The 15986-nt window shown below is 37.6% G+C and overlaps 1 protein-coding gene across 1 annotated transcript in view; it reads left to right on the forward strand.

Annotated features, from left to right (window-relative positions):
* Fife (regulating synaptic membrane exocytosis protein fife) overlaps positions 1 to 15986 on the forward strand; it is a 2091151-nt gene that overhangs the window by 688305 nt on the left and 1386860 nt on the right. The gene's annotated exons all lie outside the window — the stretch shown is intronic.

Consider the following 15986-nt stretch of genomic DNA (forward strand, 5'->3'; position numbering starts at 1 on the left):
TTTTTTTTCCCTCAGAGACTATTTTTTAATAACTTTATATCTCCGTGCCACTTCAACGGGAATAATTTAATATTCCGGGGCGAATCCAGAATCCATTTGGCGGCGTAAAATCGCAACTTGAAATCATATTACAATTAGTAACTTCGACGGGGTAACTCGGTGAAGTCGGCCATGTTGACCGGTCGGCTCTGTCGTAAAAGCGCGATTTTTCAAGCACCCCAATATCACTTTACTAAAATACCAGTTAAGGGACAACACCACTGTGGCCCCCTGTTTTTCTGCCGTTTTTCAAGAATTTTTTTGTGGGAAAAAAAAGAGATATTCTAAATTTTTTTTTTTTGTTTTGTTTGTTGTTTATTAACCCTTCAGGACATGGGTTATGAGATTTTCTCTCATGCTCAACGTAGATCTCAAATATCTTTTAAAATTCAAATGGAAAGACTACTTGAAAATTTTTGTATCTTCCTATAATATAGTTTTCTAGATACACATTCACTAAAAACTGTTTTTTTTTAAATCAAAATTGCGAAAAAAAATAATTTTTTGGAGAACATGAGATTTTTTCTCATGGCCAGAGTATTAAAGGGTGAGAGATTTTAGCTTCCGTTTCTTTTCGGCCTAGTTCGGGTCGTTCCGTAGTATGCGTCCGCCATACTTGTTTACATGATACATATACCTAAGGAATAATTGTGCAATGTTGTGCTGTGTTATCTGCTTTCAAAAATGTAAAATTTATAATTTAATTGTTGATATTCATTAAATGAATATTATTAAAAGTTGTTAAATAAACGTAAGTCAGTATTTTTGTTTTATATATAACCCTGACAAATACATTTTATGAGTACTTAGATCTAAGTTATTTTGCATTGTGAATATTTAAATGTCATTACTTTAATAATAAATTTGAGCAATTATTTCACCTTAAAAAACATTGAAAATTATAAATAAATGAAATTTTCTTAAGAAAGCTGTATTTAAAATATACTGAGCGCATGCGCAGAAGCCATGAGATTTTTTCTCATGGCCAAAGTAAATAATGGCAGTCAAAACACCCAAGTCCTGAAGGGTTAAAGATACATAGAAAAAATTTATTCATTCTTCACGCCCCATGGTGGCGCTGGGGAAGCTCCCGCGTCAGGTGCTGTTGCCTCTGCAATGATTCGCGGCACGCAGCAGAACTATCTTCAAAGTCAATCTGAAAAAAAATACCGAGTGTTTTCGTTAATAATATGATATTTTGAAGAGAAGTACACAGGGATTTGAAAAAATATTGATTTTTGAAAATTAGGCACGCTTCTGAAATTCAAGGTCGGTTTTCGAGCAAAATTTCTCGTCGAAAAAAAGCTATAATTTTTTTATTTATTGAGGTATCGAAAAAATCCTGTGTACTTCTTTAGATAATCTAGTTTTATAGATGCAGTCCAAATTTGAAGACGATCGGATAAAAATTGCTCGAGTTCTGCTGCGTGCCGCACTCAAAAAAGTGGTTCTGAGAAAAACGCGTTTAAAGTTTGGAGTTTGTGTGATCGTCTCAGCAGTGTGGCCCTTCAAAAAATCACTGATTTTCGCGATTTGTTTTTTTAATGTTAAAATAAACTAGTCGGTCCGGTTTTTTTTCATAACCAAATACATTCATGACGATTACGAAATGATTTTTGTTACGTTTATTTAATAAGTTTATAACAGTTAAATAAATTGTGGTAATGACACGCAAAGAAAAAGATCCTGCACGGTGACCACTATTGCGGCCGCAATTTTGATCCGAAACAAAAATTTCAAAAAGATTATCAATCTGTAGAAAATTTTCTATGAATTTCGATTTGAAAATTTCAGAGAATGTTTATTGAAGTCCGATAATGCATAAAAAAAAATCGATTTTTTGAAAATTTCAAACTGAAACAATCCCTCAATTTATGTGATAAATTGGAAAAAAATTTTTTTACCTAATCAGCGATTCCGGCACCATACATCTGGCCTTCAAGAAGCAAATCGAGGTCCCCAGCATCTTTTCTCGTACAAGCTCTTCTTGCCTCTTTTGCAGCCTCCGTGAGCGAGCGCTCCGCCTGCTTGATCCGCATTGCGTCGGTTTCAACGCAAAAATTGAAACAATTCGGGCCGATGGTTACCCCCAACGTCTCCATAACTTTCATCAGGTTTCTCAGGCCATCGTTGAATAATAATATCGCGATATCAGCGGCAATATCGACGATTCTTTTGCTCCCGGACTGACACTTGGGGGCTATAGCCCCAACTGATTTGTTGTAGCTTTCGTTATTGTTTTGCGTAAAGCCGCCCAAACAACGCTCCAGCAAATCGTCTCTGCTCAAATTTTCATACACTGGCGTAATTGCCTGCAATACTTCCTTAGGAAGAGGCGGCTTATGGCGATATTCAGAAATATTACCGCTTGCTGCGGTGGCGCGGGACCCCGAGCGTCACGGAGCGCTACATCGCTCCACAAAATATTTAATATCTCCCAAAATAATTATTTTTTTGACCTGGGACCAACGGCATTCTATTCTCAAATGTATTCTAGATTTTTCTAGATGGTTTTAAAAAAATCAATTTTTTGAAGCCGTCACAGTGGTGTTGTCCCTTAAGAGATATTGTTCGAGAAAATTGGTAGATTCAACAAGACAAATGAGAATTATGACGCCCAATTCGTATTCCGTCAAAAAGTCTTCACTTCGGTCTTTTTGACTGGACGTAGCTCAGTATGCATAATTATTAAAGATCCATAACTTTATGAAAGGTATAAATATTGAAAAACTTTATGCACGTGTCCATTATGGAAAATTTGAAAAATGACAAATTTTATGAAAAATACTTATGTATACACACATAAACGGAAATATTACTGAAACGTTTCGAAAGTTCGGGTGATGTTATATTACGCTTGAAATATTTCTGAAATATATTTATAATATCAAAAATGTTATATTGCATTTGAAATATTTCTGAAACGTTTCGAAAGTACCGGTGATGATATATTGCGCTTGGAACATTTATGAAATGTATTTATAATATCGAGAATGTTATATTGCATTTGAAATATTTCTGAAATATATTTATAATATCGAAAATGTTATATTGCATTTGAAATATTCCTGAAACGTTTCAAAGGTACCAGTGCTGTTATATTGCATTTGAAATATTTCTGAAATATATTTATAATATCGAAAATGTTATATTACATTTGAAATATTCCTGAAATTATGTAATGAATCTGAAATGTTGTAACATTTCGGAAATATTTCTGACATATTTCGTGTCGTGTGGGTAGATCTAACAAACAAAAGAAGAGAAAATAATATAACAGAAAAGAAGAAAGAAAATTAAATGACTAAATCGGGATGACCCCTCATTTCTACGGGCGCTAATCACCACTTTACTGCCAAACAATAATTCAAAAGAAAAAAAAACAAAACAAGGGAGGTGACTCGACGCGCTAACCGCGACCGTCCTCTACTATTCACGGCGCTAATCACCACGTAACCATAAACCGCTAGACAAAAACTTAACCGAAATCATACTCGACGCGCTAACCGCGATCGTTAATAAATCTAGAAAATTCCTTATGCCGTGCGCTGATCGCCATCTTACTAATGAACAATAATTTATGAACTAAACCAAAAGAACGTGACTCTACGCGCTAATCGCGACCAAATTAATAACTCTAGGAAGCTTTTCTTTTCGTGCTTGCTCATAGCGTATCACTACGCATCCGAGCTCCAGTCGTAGTCGCTATTTCCAAAAAAATTTGCAAACCGTCCCGCGAATCTGAGCGTCTACGCACGATGATACGCGACCTACACGAGAGGTGACACTTTTTACCTACGCAGACTCGACGAGACCCTGTGCAGCGGAATTTGGCTACACTCAATTTCAAACCGAAATTGGCTCCACTCACAACCGGGACTTTACACGAGACTCTACAGGAACCGGGTTGACTCTATGCGGTATCGCGAAACTCAGGCTACGGTCACCAACAAGGCGATTGGCAAACGAATTTCGAGTACTACTCTAACTCAACCAGGGCTTGGCCAACCGGGTGCCGGTGCGCCGATCTACTGGCACTCGAAATGCGTCCGCAAGGAATTAAAAACGCTCACCGCTTCGTAGCCACACCAAGAACTCGCCTACGCCAGTCTGAGCCATGTCACTCACACAAGAATAAAAAATTTTTTGTCTCTCTTAATATTTCTTTCTCTTTTTTTAAAGCTCGACCGTCGCGAAGCGTCGCCAGGACTCAAGTGTCGAGCTCCGCTAATCGGAGTCGCAATTCGAACATGCCTCGAAAATAGGCGCTATCCGTGGTGAAAAACTCTCCTGCTCTCATTGGTGTTTTCTTTCCGAAATTCATATAGCCTAACTTATGGCTATATTTGGCGCCCGCTGTGGCCGGGTGATGATTGGCTGTCCAGTCTCCGCTATCCCGTAGTTTGACAGTGGCGTAGTGACGACTTCGCGAGGTTGCCTGACGTCAGCGTGGTGACGGGAGGCTACGGCTCGCCGGCCACCAACGGGAATCTCGTCCGCTTTGGGTTCCCTCGCGGCAGAGCTCTCCGTTGACGCTTTCTCCGTAGCCTCGTGTGAGGCCCTCCTTTCGTCGCGATCCGCCGCGACTGCCATCCGGTAACGTCGTTCGAATTCGCCGCCAGTCCCCTGCATGATGCCGCATTTACTCGCAACCAAAAAAATAAACAAAAATCCTGCAAAGTCGTAGTCGCTAGACCGTCAATGGTCCCCTCTCAGAGTCTCGGATGCGTGACCGTTGTCCTGGCGCTCTTTTTCGAAATGAGTCGCGGTCTGATCCGCGGGATCCCTAATTTCGTGACCCGTCCAGGGTTCGGGGAGCCGTTTGGAACGCGCATCCGAAATGCCACGTTACAATATATATACATGTAAGGAAAATAGATATTTCAAAGCAAAAACCCGTTATAACGCTTGGAATCTCTCTCTCGCTCTTCCATTATACCGGGACAATCTCTTGAAACTATACATATAACGCGCATGCGCCAAATAATTTAATCTCATTGGGCGGTGAAATCGCGCCGCGGTGATGTTTTCATCTGCTGAGCAAGGTGCCAACGTACACAAAATGAAACAAAAGCTGTAATTCTCTCGCGCGTGAAGCCGTGGATTGAGGTTATGCTGCTGTTTATTTTTACGTAGCGTGAATTGTCTAAGAAGAATAGTATCGTTCAGCCATACCGTGGTTGATTTCGGAAGATATTCAACCGACGCAATAAAGAATTTAACGGAAAAGCAAATATCAAATGATACAGAAATTGGGTGTTATTTATTGAAAGAAGAAATCTGAAATTCAACGTGAAATGTCAGTAACAAGTGGGAGTCTGAACAAACAGAGGTAGGTAAGTAAAAACAATGTTTATTGTGAACAGATTCTTTATTTTCATGAAATTAAAAATAAATGAATGGTTGAGACCCAGTAGAAGGTATTTCCAGAGTAGATTCGTTACGGTGCAGTGCTCCAGAAGTCAGTAATTAGTGCCGATGAACATGAAATAAATAAAAGAAATGAGTAACAAGAAATAAAGAAATTATTCATCTTAAACACGAAGCTTAAGAGGACAAAGAGTAGCAATTAACAGAAAACGTACCGGACGCAATACTCACAAAAACCCTCGCCGACATCATTGATTAGTTGACAAAGTTTTTGCAGCTCCATTGTACAACAATCAATGTTCCGTTAACAAAGAGGGTTCACCAGATATCCAAGAATAAAAAGAGAAAAAGAACAACAGTTAATATTACAGTGTAACTCATGCTATTAAAGAAAAATTAGGAAACAAAACAATAACTTACAAGGCAATCGTCCGATAACACTGGGAGACCAATCTCCACTCTTCTGATCACCCCTCGTCTGGCCATTGGTTGCCTTTCAAAAAGTGCTGCCTTTTTTTTGCCTTCAAAAATACCGAAAGATCCTGTTTGATAATAAAAGCTTCTAATATTTTCAGGTACGAAATAATTCATTGTCAAAGCGGGACTGAATTTGTCAGGCATGGAAGCATGTAAGTAAATTTCCAATTACGTGATCTTTGACAATGACAATATTTTAACATGCATTCAATGATAAAATTCGTTTTTTTTCAGCAGGCTCGAAGTTTAAACTTTAATTAACACGAGGAAAATTATGCCTTACCTGATGGTCAAAACGTTTAGGTGGCAACGATCCTGGTTTCTCGAGCGGTGCAATCATTAGAACCATCGAACCTGGTTGTTTCGTCAGACATCAGGTGCCAGAGTGAATTTTATCAGGCCATCGCTACCTTCTTAACATCACTTGAGGCAAAATTGAAGAGCGGGATATACTACAGATCATAATGGCTGAATATCCCATCATTTTACTTTGATCGAGCCAATAGCGATAAGTTTGTTACTTAACCGTTGCTGCCAATTCATTCTACCGAGGAATCATTCTGTACACCATTGTAATTTAAGCATTATTATTGACCAGCATTGTTTCTCAAACTTTATACCATTTGATTTGGTATCTTATTTTGAAGCTTACTTTTACTCTCTTTGGCATTGAATTCAGATAAATAGTTTTTCAAGTCCTCAATTAGATTGTAGGGTTGAATTTTGCAATCTAAATCTAGAACTGTTAAATAAGTTCAGTTCAAAATGTCTTTAAATTTAATCTTAGTTGACGGTGTCATCTGGCTAGCTAGTTGCACGATAACTTGAAACCAAATTAAATTTCACACTCTTTATAGGGTCCTACGCTAAGACTGAAAGCTTGTGAATCTCCATGTACCGCAATTATTTCTGCATTTCAGGTTAGCATTGTCTGGAGCAAAAAAAATTCCATTTTGAGATTGAAAATGGAACCTGAAACACAGAGTTATTCAGTAGCACGAATTGAAAACCAAGAATTTTATAATGGTTTCTGCAACAAAGGGACTCTTTCCAAATATCCTTGTTAGAAGGTGATGTTCGGAGGACTATGAACAAGATATTGTATCGGATTACATTATTTGGAAAAAAATCTTCATAAACTTCGTTAAAAATTAGATATTCATTCATTTTGATGGAACAACGGACACAATCTTGAATCCGATAAGTCAAGATCCTCGTAATAATGTTCTGACATCACTCTAAAACATGATTGTCCTTGAAGCCAATTGTGACATTGAGGCGCATTTTGAGAAACTTGATTTTCAACTTGTGTCACAGGATGTGATTTACGTTCCTGAGTTCTACGCTTTCGATTAGATTTTCTTTGTTTCGAACCGCACTAACATGAAATACAGAAATCATTTTAATAAATCTAATATTACTTGAATTTTCAATTTGAGTATTAGGTTCCCTCCATTCATTTAATTAAACATCATTAAAACATTATTCAAAATACATTGACTATCGACTCTTCGTAAATTTTGTTGAACTATTTTCAAGAAAAAAAAGATTCACAGTTCCGTTACAGATAGTGAGACATTTAAATTTCTTGAACGCTCGGTTTAATGTCTCATTTTCGAAAGTGATAAAATTCAATATTACCGCCTGAAATCACAAAAGAGTGAGAAAGTTGCTTAGTTGCTTGAAAGTGGCGATGATCTTTGTACATCTGACAAATTGAATGGGCAGATAACAGTGAATATCAGAGATGTAATTAATTTGGCCGTATCACCTGTTGATAGATAAAAATTCCATTGTTATTTCTAATGTACGAAATAATAAAAATGATTGAATAAAGTGTTCGCACCTACCTGCTGCGTTTCTTCCAAGCACCCAACATTTAAACAGATTTCTTATTTCAGTCGAATAAAGCCAATTTTCAAAGAGCATTAGCATCAACCTTCCGAGTCACTACCTCGACTGTTTGAGATTCTAATCTCAAAAATTCGTATGAACTACAACGCCGCCAGAAACAGAGTTTGACAGCTGAAACTCGGAGTGGCCAGCCTGCCCGATCAGCCGATAAAACTCGCGCATGCGAATTATATGTATAGTTTCAAAAGATTGTCCCGGTATATGTATACATATATATATATATAAATATATATATATAAAATATATATATTTATATATATATATATTTATATATATATATATATATATATATATATATATTGTAACGTGGCGTTTTAGAGTCGCCCGTCACTAGAGCACGCAACCATTATTTATCTTCAGGAAACGCGTCCTCAGCGGGATACTCCAACCGAACTCGATACAAACAGACCACCACTACTTTTAACTAATTCTTTCTATTGTCTGATAGATTGCATGGATTACTGGGATAGATAAATAAACGTGCTCTTAGTTAGGCTTGCTATACAGAAACTGATTTATATGATACTAGTGTATGGTGTAGTGTATGTCTGTGTGTGTACGTGAATACATATATAGATATACAAAGTATAATAGTTTCAAGCTAACACTCCCTCTAAACTATTAATAACAAAAATAAAAAATAAGAAATGTAATGAGAAAAAACTAAATAACATTTTTGTAAGCAATTTTAAAATAAAATAAATGTTCTTTTTGTTTGTTGTGATAATAGAAAAGTCTTATAATTAATTATCACTTGTTTCTTCTAATCCTGAGTTGTTGAGGCAGAATAGATGTTTTTCTTTCTTCAGCGGCTTCGTCAGATAATCAGCTACCATCTTCGTACTTGATACATGTTCAATTTCAATGATGTTGTTTTTCCACATATCCCTTATGAAGTGGTGTTTGATGTCGATATGCTTGACTTTACTTTTGTAGCCTTCATTCTCTGCTAGATTTATTGCACTGTTGTTATCTACTTTTATAATTATTGGTTTAGAAGCTACTTCTGGATCAAACTCCATGATTAATTGTTTCAACCACTTAGCTTCTGAGCAGGCAGCGGATAAAGCTTGATATTCGGCTTCACAAGTAGAGGCTGCAACTGTCTTCTGCTTTTTTGTTGACCATGAGATTGGAGAACCGTTGTAAAAGAATATGTAGCCAGAGATTGATTTTCTATCTCTCACGTCATTAGCATAATCTGCATCTGAATAGCCTACTATCTGATTAGATTTGTCGTTTTGAAGCTTCAGTCCTAAAGTTCTTGTTCCATGCAGGTACTTCATCAAATGTTTAAGCGCTGCAACATGAATTCTCTTTGGATTAGCGTTGAATGAGCTAAGATAACTTGCTGCAAAGCAGATATCTGGCCTGGATGTTTGGCTCAAGTATAAACAGGTACCTACTCCTTCAGCGTATGGAAAATTTGGCGTTACAGGACTTGAGTCGCTTCTATCTAATTTCACATCTGGTTCTAGTGGAGTGTCTTCATCGTTTGCTCCCTCTAATCTAAAGTTACTTATCATGTTATTGATGTAAGTCTCTTGTGTGACGTACGTTAGAGCCTTCTCCCTCTGAACTTCGAATTTTATATTCAAAAAGAACTTGAGTAATCCTAGATCTTTGATCTTGAGTTTTTCTGCTATGGCTTGTGCAAATTCTTCTTTTAACTGTTTCGACGAGACTAGGACCATTTGGTCATCTACGTAAATGGCGACGATGATCCAATCTTGATTGTTTTTATACTGGTACACACATGTATCAACTGCACTTTGCTTGAGGTTCATCTCTACTAGTATTTGTGTAAACGTCTCGTGCCACGCTTTTCATCCTTGTTTGAGTCCATATATTGCTTTGTTCAACTTTAATACTTTATCTTCACTTCCTTTTTGTACAAATGGTTCTGGTTGATTGACGTAAATTTCTTCTTTTAGTAAACTTTTCAAGAATGCAGCATCCACATCCAAATGATAAATCTCCAGATCATACTTCATGGCTAGACTCACCAAAAATCTAATTGTAGCGTAGCGTACAACTGGTGCAAATGTCTTGAAATAATCGATGTTGATGGTTTGCATGAATCCTTTGGCGACGAGTCTTGGTCTGAGTCTTACTATTTTGCCATATTCATCCCTCTTGATCTGGAACACCCATCTTAAGTCAATCGGTTTTCTATCTTTGGGTAATTCTACAAGTGTAAAAGCTTCATTTTCGTTAAATTTTTCCATTTCAACTTTCATTGCTTGGTACCATTCATCTCTGAGTTTTGAATTAAGAGCTTCTTGCCAAGTTTTAGGCTCTTTTATCTTTTCTGTTTCCTCTTCTCTTTTTCTTTTTGTTGTGACATTCGCAGTCATAACGTAGTCTTTAAACTTTGCTGGTGGATTCTTGTTTCTCGTAGGCCTGGTCGGAGTCTGTGTTATCACTTGCTCTCTGACTTCTTCTTCTTCTTCTGCTTGCCTATTTTCAAGTTGATTTTGCTGTTGATCGTCCATTTCTTGTCTATGAATTTCAACTGTTTCATCTAATGACATATCCACTACACCTGTTGAGTCTCTTTCTTCTTCTATTTCTTGATTCAAATTTATTTTTTCTAGGCACTTTTCAAGTGGTAAGTATACAAATTCTTCTTCTTTTTCTTCTTTTTTAGGTAAAGTAACCGCTGGAGCTTCCTTTGGTTTGAAAAACATTTCCTCTTCTATGAAAATTACGTCCCTGCTAACGGTAATCTTCTTTGTGTTGTGATCAAACAACCTGTAGCCTTTCTGAGTTTCACTATAACCAATAAACATTCTTTTACTTGATTTTTCATCCCATTTCTTTCTCTGTTCTTTTGGTATATGTTTCATTGCTGTACATCCAAAAACTTTTAAGTGACTTAAGTCTGGCTTCCTGCCTGTGTAAATTTCAAATGGCGTTGATTGAATACTTCTTGAAGGTGAACGATTGATCAGATAGTTTGCTGTATATGATGCCCCGGCCCATAGATACTTTGGAGCATTTGACTCTAATAAGATTGTCCTTGCTTTTTCCACGATGGTTCTATTTTTCCTTTCAGCAACTCCATTCTGCTCTGGTGTGTAAGGGCATGATGATTCCCATCTTATGCCTTTCCTTTTGAGAAAGTCTTGAACTTTTTTGTCCTTGTATTCCAGTGCATTGTCAGATCTGAGAGTTTTCATTTTCTTATTTGTTTGATTCTCGGCCAAATTTACATAATCTTGTAAATACTCCAGTAAGTCTGATTTTGCCTTTAAAAAATATACGTGTGTGAATCTGCTCATGTCGTCTGTGAAGGTTAGTATATACCTTGCTCCACCTAATGAGCTAATATTCATTGGGCCACACATATCAGAATGCACTATCTGAAGTAATTCTTCTGCTTTTTGGCTTTCTTTTGGGAATGGCAATCTTGTTTGTTTACCTTTGATACAGCTTTCACATGCCTGATGATCTATTCCAATAATTTTACATCCAGTGGCCATTTCGTTTAACTTTAGCATGTCATGCCTGTTCAAATGGGCTAATCTTCTGTGCCATATAGCGTTTGGCACTTTTGAAGTTTTGGCTAGAGCTGCAGTTTCTTCATCTTTTCTGATAAACTTCCACATCTTTCCTTCTTTGATTGCTGTGGCAACAATTTGATTGGTCTTCTTATTTATGATATCACATTTTTCGTCATCAAAACTTGCTCGAAATCCAGTCGCGGTTAGTCTGTGTACGGAGACTAAGTTTGCATGTAGTTTAGGTACGAGTAGTGTGTTCTTTAAAATCACTGGTTTGTCCATGTTTGATAGGTTAACTTTAGCAACTCCTTGGCCAGTGGATTCTACTAACCTATTATCAGCCAACCTTACCATCTTTGGTTTTGTTGTGTTAAATTCAGATAAACACCTCTGAAATGGTGTCATGTGTTGAGTACAGCCTGAGTCCAGATACCAATCTGACTCCTTACACTTTTCATTTGTGATCATCCATACAATAGCGACTGCTTCTTCATCGTCATCTTCTTTTGCCAAGTTGCTGGTTTCTGTTTTCACTCTGCAGTCTTTTGCTATGTGTCCATAGGTGTTGCATTTGAAGCATCTTCTATTCTTGTTGCTATTGTTATTGAACTTGTCGTTATTGAACTGCTTCTTGTAGTTATTCTTCTTGTTGAAGTTGTTGTTGTTGTTGTTGAACTTCTTTCTGTTAAAATTCCTTGCTGCGTAAGCATTTTCTGTTGCACTTTTCTCATCTTTTATCACATCTTGAAGGATAATAGATTTAACTGTCTCTGCTGTAAGCTTTTGACCTGATCCTTCAAGTCCCATCACCATAGGATCATACTTGTCAGGTAAGCCAGCCAGAAGCAGAGCACCTACCAGTTCACTATCCAATTTCATCTTAAGAGATTCCAACTTCTGAACTGTGTCAGATATTTTATTGACGTAATCTTCTGTATTAGGGTAATCATCAAGTTTGGTACTTACTAACGTTTTCAGTAGACCCACTTTTCTATTTAGGCCACCTCCATCGAATGTACTCTTCAGCTCGTCCCACATTTGCTTCGGAGTGGAGCACTTTTTAATAAGAGAGTAGTTTTTCACATGTATTGAGCTGATGATTCTAGATTTCGCCTTATTCATTTTGTTTTCATCACGTGTATAGCTTTCAGTATCTTCTATACAACCCCACAGATCTTGGTCTTTTAAATAATATTCCATTGCAAAGGACCAGTCTGAGTAATGTTCTTTCGATTGTAGTTTAATTATACCAGCTAGCTGTACGTCAGCCATCATCACTTAGATCTGGTATTTACTTTTTGGTTTTGATCAATATTAACACCTAGCACTATATTGATTCTCTTGTCTCAATATCTCTATGCACAAAGTTTTTGACGTTTTTAACTAATATTGTAACGCAAAAAATGAGATAAATGAGAAAAATGTTTACATAGCATAAAACACAGCACTAACACACCACAAAGGTTAGACAAATTTTCAGAGCAACGATCACGTGCGCACTTAGCCACACTATAGCCGTTTTGCGGTTAGAATTTATTTTGTCCAATTTCTACTATAAATTCACTGAAACCACCAAAAATAAACTTTTATCTCGTTAAATCCGAACGGTGCAATCAATAATTTAAACGAATTATAAGGCCCATAACCTATTGTCTGATAGATTGCATGGATTACTGGGATAGATAAATAAACGTGCTCTTAGTTAGGCTTGCTATACAGAAACTGATTTATATGATACTAGTGTATGGTGTAGTGTGTGTCTGTGTGTGTACGTGAATACATATATAGATATACAAAGTATAATAGTTTCAAGCTAACACTTTCTTTGTAAATTCTGTATTTCGCGCTTCGGTGCACGCTGATCAGGTACTGGACGACAACGATCCCGACCACCGAGGGAACCACAGCTACCGATATCCACCGTTTCCAGCTCCCGATGACTTCGCCTACCGACGGTCTAATAAAACCATACTGGCTACCTTAGTGCACTTCTTTTGCTACTGGGGTAGCATCCACCCGAACCTTCCGTATCGCCTCGACTGCCGGTAAACAGGGAGATGAAAATCCTCCCGACAGCCGAGGGCACCGCTCCTCAAAGAGGAACCAGTCGCAGGCTCTATCGGATGCCCTAAGGATGGCATGAAGGGCAGACCGTAGCCTGCCATCTTCCGACTTACCGGCCTGGTGCTGGACCGACCCCAAACCACTACGTACAGATTGATAAAGACATCGTTTCGAGGATCGACGCAGCCTTTCTGTCGGCAACGACTACTCACGTTCTTGATACTATAGGCAGATGGCCACTGCCTATACACGAAACTGGTGGAAATGAACAATGAGGCGTCACTCTCCACTCGGTAACTTTGACCGAGAGGCACCTCGTATATGCCTCCGTCAAAAAAGTCCCCGATGATAGGCAATCTGGACAGTAAACTGAAGCAGCTGTTACATCGTACGAGTTGGTGTCAATGACGAAATCACGAGCAGCACATTACGTCACATCTAGCGGTAATCTTTGAAAACGCGTGACCACACCTCAACCGATTTTCGCCACAGGCGGATGGCCTATTTGCGGTCGGCGTCACCCAACCAATCAAAAGGAAGAAGAATCACCTCACGACAACCGCGAGATCGGCGAGCCGAACTCCGACCTCCGTCTATTCTACGCTTGACCCGCTGATTGACAGCACGAATTCCTGCATCCTCACGATTCAAGTTACCGATACCTCTTCCTCTATCGCTATGTTTATATCGTACTATCGTCTTTCGTCCCGCTACCGTTTTATTATTATCATCGTTGCACTACCGTTAGCTTCATCCTTGTTCCCGTAAATTTCCTACCGTATTCCTAGTTTTCTGCCGTTTTTCTTTCAGTTTTATTCAATTCAAATTCAGTGTCGTGTGCCTGAGGTCACCGTTAAGGTGAGGCCTTTGCCTTTCTATTGTATCGTTACGGAGTTGCTCATAATTTCTATTCCTTTTAGTATTGTATTTATCGACTTTGGTTGCATCGTGCGATGCCAGTTTTGTGTGAATCATGATCCACAGATCAGATTTGCAGTAAGCCGCCGTGCGACTATATGATTCCAGTAATTAATAATCTTTGTGTCTGAGCAACCTCGTAACTGCCGAATAATCAATTCTCTTGTTTTTATGAATTTTCTGATTATTTGTGAGTTTCTATTACTCTGCTTCTGTAGTTTCTATCGTATTTTGAGCCCCATTGGCTTCACGTTTCATTCCATACTCTTTTTTTTTGTAATCGTAGTGTGCCTTATATTGTATTTCCGTTATTGCGTATTATATTTTTATTCATTTCCTGCCTATTGTATCGTATATCGACTTCCTTGGAGTATAACCGAGCGTAGAATCAGCCTCTCAATATGACCGCACCTTTTTCTATTGCTATTGGCAATTCTATATTATTTTTGCCTGTTATTCTTTTCTCTGTATCTTGTTAAGTTAAGTTCTGCGTATTATTCTTGATTCATTTGTACTGCGGTGTATTTAGTGCAGGGTTGCATATTTTTTGAAGAAAAAGTAATGCATTAACCGTTACTTTTTCAATTTATAATGGAAATAATTTCCATCACAACATTGAATTATTTCCATTATGAATTGAAAAAGTAAGGGTTAATACATTACTTTTTCGTTCAAAAATTTGCAACCCTGATTTAGTGTATTCCTTTATTTAGTGATCTCTCTGAAATTCTCACTCTCTCATAATATTGTATCTTTGCATTCTCTCGAAAGTTATGCTAAGGAATTCATTGTTTAATTCTTCAGATCCGTAATTATTGTAAATTATTGATTCTATCGTTTATGAATAACTCTACCGAAAATTGTCTAGTCGATCGTTTACGCTACCGATTTTCTAAAGTGTTAATGAATATCAATCTTTCGTACTGGTTAAAATCTATGGTAAATTCGCCGTGTTTTCCCGTTATTATCGTTACTTTGGTTTCTACCGATTGCAGTAAAGTTCTCACTCTCGTTTTTAATTGACAGAATAATAAGTTTCGTAGCGTCAGTTGCAACTTGGGTGAGATCACGTCACCCAGTGACGTGTCGTTTTAAGTAAATTCTTGCATTATATCGCTTCTCCCGACCTACGATCATTTTTCTCTGTTAAGGTAGTACCGTGATAGCAGCAGTCCTCAACTTCCAGAGAAATATCCCTTGTATAAAACATTATAACTAAAGTAAAAAGTAGTTGAGATACAGTACACCTTTGCGCCTCCTCTCACATGCGCAGAAGTATAAAAATTTTCCCATTGCGTCTTTTGTCTGACTTGGCAACGTTGCATTCTAACTCAGTATCTCTTGCCCCTCAAGCATGTGTTGTAGAGAAATGTATTGTTATGAAATCAATTTGAGGTTAGTTATAATTGGAGACTGAAAATAATACACAATGACTTCGCGATTAAAAAACGGCAGATTTGTCCAAAAAAGGACTGCTGATAAAATTAATAATGCATTAGCAGGTATGTCTAATGCTAAAAAACCAAAAGTTGAAATTGCACTTGACGGAAAGGACGGAGATAAAATTCCTGACGAGAATGGGATAGTTACGTGGAAAGTAATTGCAAAAAATCTGAAATGCACAAGCTGCAGAAGTCTTTTGGATTTGGAGAAGCTTTATGAGTTCAAAACAGAAGGTCTGCATTCAAAATTTAAAAT

Source organism: Neodiprion pinetum, chromosome 7 (assembly GCF_021155775.2).
Source record: "Neodiprion pinetum isolate iyNeoPine1 chromosome 7, iyNeoPine1.2, whole genome shotgun sequence".
NCBI classification, from domain to species: domain Eukaryota; kingdom Metazoa; phylum Arthropoda; class Insecta; order Hymenoptera; family Diprionidae; genus Neodiprion; species Neodiprion pinetum.